This window comes from Temnothorax longispinosus, chromosome 7, assembly GCF_030848805.1.
Source record: "Temnothorax longispinosus isolate EJ_2023e chromosome 7, Tlon_JGU_v1, whole genome shotgun sequence".
NCBI lineage: Eukaryota > Metazoa > Arthropoda > Insecta > Hymenoptera > Formicidae > Temnothorax > Temnothorax longispinosus.
In genome coordinates this window covers 21057258-21063257 of record NC_092364.1, presented here as the reverse complement: position 1 = coordinate 21063257, position 6000 = coordinate 21057258, and the positions used below count along the sequence as shown (strand labels likewise).

General features: G+C 40.0%; 1 protein-coding gene across 2 annotated transcripts in view; it reads left to right on the top strand.

Annotated features, from left to right (window-relative positions):
• Nucleotides 1-1610: 1610 nt before the first annotated feature.
• The window catches only part of Pgant9 (polypeptide N-acetylgalactosaminyltransferase 9), a 189300-nt gene continuing 184910 nt past the window's right edge, over nt 1611-6000 (top strand). The window contains exon 1 of one of the 2 annotated variants that reach the window (XM_071782805.1): nt 1611-2079. The gene's annotated coding sequence lies outside the window, so the exon portion shown is untranslated. The remainder of the gene's footprint in view (nt 2080-6000) is intronic. The other variant, XM_071782803.1, reaches the window with a different exon arrangement.

Below are 6000 nucleotides of genomic sequence, written 5' to 3'. Positions count from 1 at the left end.
AGAAATTATAGTAGTATAAATTATATAAAAAATACTCTTTAATATTTTATTGTAAAATGAAAGTATAACATATAGCATATTTTTTACTACAAAAATTGACAATAAATTATGTGTATTTTTGGCAAGAAATTTATACTGAGAAAAAAATGTGTGAATAAAAAAAAATATTTCCGATACGTGCAACTAATGTTAGTTAGTTAACTAAACATTGGTTGTTTCAACAATTATTAAGATGCACTAAAAAAGATGTGCACAGAGAAAAAAAGCTGTTGCTTCAATTAAAGTGCTATCACGGGGTGCCAAAAACATAAGTAGTTTATTCAATTGTATTATTATTAAACCCAATATCTGGATTATTAAACCAATGATTATTATTGGTTTAATAATCCAGATATTGGGTCTAATAATAAATTAAATAAACTACTTATGTTTTTGGCACCCCGTGATAGCACTTTAATTGAAGCAACAGCTTTTTTTCTCTGTCAACCATCAAAATTTTTTAATCAATAATTAATTAATTCAACTAATGTTTAGTTAAACTAATTAAAATTTAGTTGAACGTATCGGACTAAATATTTTTTCGGATTACAAAATTTTTTTCTTAGTGTATAAATTTTTCTCTGCTCCAGAACTTATAAAATAATAATTCTTTCCCTTAAACGTTAATTTCTTACTTAAAATGTTTAAGAAATTATAAGTTTTGAAAAGTTTGAAAAGAATGATATAAAAAATTGAGTTTGAAATTTATATAATTAAGGGCCGGTTGTTCCAACCTGTTGGTAAACTACCTAATAGTTAAATCATATATATGTCTTTGTTTATTCATTACATTAAACAAAGATGGACATATGATTTAACTATTAGTTAGCTGACCAACAAGTTGGAACAACCGGCTCTAAATACTGTTAAAGGAATTAATTGCATATTACAAAAGCAGTTGAAAAAGACGTAGATTTTCGGGGTATTACTAAGCATCAGAAATTTTTCAAAGAGCACAGTTTGAGTTTAATATTTCTATTTTTATTATTTTATTGGTTGAAATCGTGTATAATCTGCAAACTCCATTTAACTATCATATAAATGATTAATTAGCTAAAGACTTGATATTATAAAATTAGCGCTTAAAACTATCATAAATCAAATTTCCATCAAATCAACGCAGAATTAGAAATCGAACAAAATTTTTACATAGAAATCATATTTATAATAAAGTCCGTTGCAAATTTTGCACGTTAGATGACATCGTATCTCGCATCGTATATACGGAGCGAATAATATCGGTTTTTGATTTCAAAAAGTGACATAGACGACACTCCATCTGACAGGCTCGCATTCGATGGAGTCAATTCCCTCTCCGAAATTTCCTCTTATCAAGAGGATCGATAGAACATTTCGATAGGCTGCTTTCCGTTTATCGGGAGGAGAAATTCGTCGAGACGTAGACGTTGAGTTTGTTTGCGCGCGCCCGGCTCGCTTCGTGCGAACTCGGCCGCGTTCGGAGACGCTCGGGGACTCTCGGCGCGCGACGGTTATGCGACTGCGCGAGGTCGGTCGAAGGGCCAACGAGCGCGGCGGCGATACATCGGTGGTGCGTGGTGGACGTGGTGGTAGCAGGTATCTCGTACGTACATACGGCGTATACGGACTATACGAAGGCGTACGGAGAACGGAGAGCCGGAGAGGGCCGAGGCTCGCCCCCGTCGCCGTCGGTCGGTCGGTAGGCATTGATAACAGCGGGTGGCCCGCCGCGCCGCGACACTCGCGACAGTCGGAGCCGGTCGCTCGTCGTGCGAGCGTCGTGACGTTGGCCGCGTTGGCGTTTCTCGCGCAATCTGAACGACGCGAACTGTGAACTGTCAAACGCCGCCGGTCGCGTTCGCGCTTTGAAACGCCGCTCGGCGTTCATATCCGGGTCCGTCTCGCGCGGTCAGTGCTCCGTCGCGTTCTGTGTCGCGTTTCCGCGAGTGTCCAGTGATGCCCAGTGTGTGATCGACCATGAAAGCGGCGGCGAGAGATAGGACCGCGGCGTAATTTGATTGATACGTCCTCGCGGCGGTGTATTTTTCTGCAGCGACGCTGGTGAGTCGACAACACGTATATACATTTGTCCTGCCGTCGCGTGAAACACACTCGAGGGCAGGTACCCAGGTACAGCTGTCGTCGGAGATGATTTAAAGAAAGGGACGCCCTTCCGAGTCCTTTCTTAACGAGTTTTCTTTCACGGTTGTAAAATTTATTGACCGCAGCAAAGCGCGTTCTATTGACGTCACATGTTATCTTGCATATCGGGACTGCTCCGACTTGAAGTTAGTCGCCGAGTGCCTCCCGCGAGATTTCCTTGGCTTTCGAAAACGTGATAATTTGCAATTCTACTCCGGCTTTTTTCGGAGTGTTATTTTCGCTAAGAGGATAAACACATTTTTCATTCAAAGAATCTTTCCGGCGGGGGGGCGCAGGATAGGGTTGTCAAATTAGCTCGCGATCGCGTAATGATGTTTTAATTTCGGAAGTGCTGACGCACGATTCTTGCTCGTCGATCTAGAGACGCGTAATAAAGGGTTACTTCCGATTGATCGAGTGAATCTCTCGATGAAAGGGGAAAGTCGGCTTGTCGCGCTCTGAAAGCACAATCTGCGCCTATATATTAACCCTCGTGACTGACGTGCTCTCACGTCGCGAGTGTGCGAGACGCACCTGTTTATGTGGGTCGCGACACGACGCGTTATTATCGTCCCGGTGTTAAAAGTGGTACGCCCATGAGTCGCCCACGAGTGGAAAATAGGTTAACATTCTCCTCGCGATTTTCCACCGTCCTCTTTTCGAAGGGACACCCTCGAACTCGCGGAGATGGAGATCCACGTGATCCTCGAACGAGATGGACAGATAGCGTTCGAGAGCGCCGCGTCACACAAATCCGCGTCACGCAAATCCGCGTAGAAAAAATATCGAGGAGAGGCGCGCGCGCGCGCGCGCGCGAGCACACACACACACACACACACACACATTTGTAAAGGATGCTTCGCGGCCGATTTCTTTCTCTCTATTTTTCTTTTTCCGAGTCCCTGACTTTCCGAGCTTGTCGTCTGAGGGTGGATTTTTACTTCGAGTGTTTTCACGCGATCGCTCGTATGCATGCCAACGATTAAAACGACGTTTCTCACGCTTTTCTGAGATCGTGAGACAGCAATGCAATTTATGGAGACATCCTTGTGATAATTTTAATAGAGAGAGGATGCGAATTATACATATTCTCGATTGCGAATGATTATATGTAATACAGTATAAAATATATTTAATTGATTTAAAATAGATGTAGATATAAATATTTTTTAATGAATATCTAACACAACATAATATTGATGTTACATAATTTTAATGAAGTCTTTTGCTTTGCTATTGTTGTTATAAAATATCTGTGATCTGTTCTCTCTATTCTAAATATAATAGCAAATTACATTGCTGTGTGAATTTATAAGTTTGTTGAGCGTAGCTTGAAAAATTAGAAATTAGATAATAAGATGTCTAATATTTAATTGAGGCATTCCCAAATAATAATTGGGATACTCTGAAAAATGTAGTTTAGTTTATTTACATTGGATATTTATTTTCGATTAATAACGTGTTGTATGGATCATGTGTATAAAGATTGAAGGTGCACGATGCATGCCTTTGGCTTTAATATAGCGATCGAACGAACATGACGGGAAGCCTCCGATCGAATTTATGAAACTCGCGGCGGAATGCGGCTGTGCTTTGATAGTGTTAGAATGTGTTACGAGAGTGAGCAATTCTCATAATCGATAACGTTTTCGATGTTATCATTTCAAAATCTAGGTATCGGCATAACTTGTGTTTTATTGAATACACAGGGCGTACCAGATGTGTACGATGTAATATTATTTGCGCGTCGTTGAGTCATGTTTTTCATTCGAGCGTATCGCTCGCAGGAAACGTACTCCGAAGAAATAAAAATTACCTTTGTGGTCGATTAGACGAGGTTGGAGACTTTTCTCTCTGTCGTTTACTTTTTAATTTAATTAAAAATTATTTATTTACGTAAGTTTTACTTTAAAAGGTTAATGTACTTTCATTAATAATTTACTGCCATTAAATAATTTACTAAATAATAGACTAAATAAGTAATAGAAATAAAAACAAATTAGCGTGCACCGCGTGCACACATTATAAACAGTTAACTTTAATTGATTTTATTGTATTTTTCAAATCTCTTCTCTTACTTTTACGATCCAATATTAATATTATTTTGAATCGATACTCTCTTTACTCTGAAGATTATTATTCCCGCGTACTTACACTTACCTGCTTGTTGTCTTTGTCGATGATAGTACAGTTGTTCAAATAAAAAGTACAACGAAAGGATTGAGTCGAAAATTCTCTCATTTCCGGATACTCCTCGTGCGCACGGATGCACATACATATACGAAACATTCAGATGAAGACGTTTGCGCGACGTGTATGCCAGTGAAAAATTAGAATGGCCCCGCGTACGATCGTAAAGAAAGTCGTGAAACAATTCTAACGACCGACATGCTCGAACTTTGCCTCTCGGCGCCAGCACGTTCATGACCCACCCGAGGTTGATGCTCGCATACGGCATATACATTGCTCTCATGGCGGGAAAATGAAAACGGCCGAATAAAATAAACTCCATTATGATACACTGTTTGTATAACATTTACATGTTAATGATGAGGAAGCATTACATCTTTTTTCCCCACACTCCGTGTATATAGGTAGCATTGATTACATTATCTTTTGTGTCAATGAGATGCGGAGTTGCTGGTATTTTTCGACATTAAAAGCCTGGCGTAACGTTGCACAGAAATATTAAAGAAATTCATGCAAATCGTTCGATTATTATGCATAACTGGCAATGCGTTCGGCGCGATTGCGTGTGCCCTTTAGGATTAATCGTAAGTGCATTCGCGTGAAAAACGCTACGCGAACACAATACGATCGCGCGGCGATTTCCAACCGCTGCATATTTATTCGAGCGGCATTTAATTGATATCGGGCGTTTAATTAATCTAAGTGGACGCGAAAACACGTGGTGCAATTGAACGGGCAACGGTAGAGGAGGACGGAAGTGCAGCGAAATTTCCTCAACACGTGCAAAGGTGCAAGGGCACGCGCATTTGAAAGAGTTCATTGCTATATCTAATCCCAGAAATAACTTCTGGTCAGTCGATCGCAATTAATTCGCGGCGAAAAGCAGACAGCGTAATCTCGCGAGATAAAAATAAAGTTCGTGTCTCGCGTACGGATTCATCCGCCGTATTCGAAGGGCAAACATAAAGGCGATATTCGAAGGGCAAACATAAAGGTGGAAAAAGTTTAATTGACATCGCAGTCGTGCGATATACACACTCCGTGAGGAAAATAAAATGTAGATACCCTAGCGCGATAGGATGTAATCAAGGGCGGGTCCCAAGTTCGCACCGCTGAGCTTCATTCAACTTTAGAAACGAAGCGCAATGCATCTTTAATTAAATCTCCGGCTGGCCGGCGCGTTCTAGATTGAAATATATTCTAGGAATTTCTCCGCTACCTCGGTTTTTTTCTTCTGCTGCAAAGGACAGAACCGTGATTTCGATGATCGTGTTTCGAACGCGATTAAAATCGGGATCACGGGGTCTCGAAATACGTATCCATTTGACCTCACACAAGCAGAATCTGCAATAAGAAATTCACAAATTAAATTTAAAGTCGTCGGTAATCTTGAATTTAAAAATGCATTTCCAACTATCTTTTCAGATAATTGCTCAAGTGCTTCCGTTTTAATCTTTGATAAGCGAAGCTATTAAGTAAAAAGGCTAGCAGCTTCGGCGAGATTACCGCAATTAGGCAATTTGCAATAATGACATAATTAATGAAAATGGTTGAATAATGCGTTGACAAATGCGTTATGCAATTTTTCGCGATCCTTGCTTATTGTCGTAACATAATTTTGCAACGTGGTAAAATCTTACGTGGGAATTG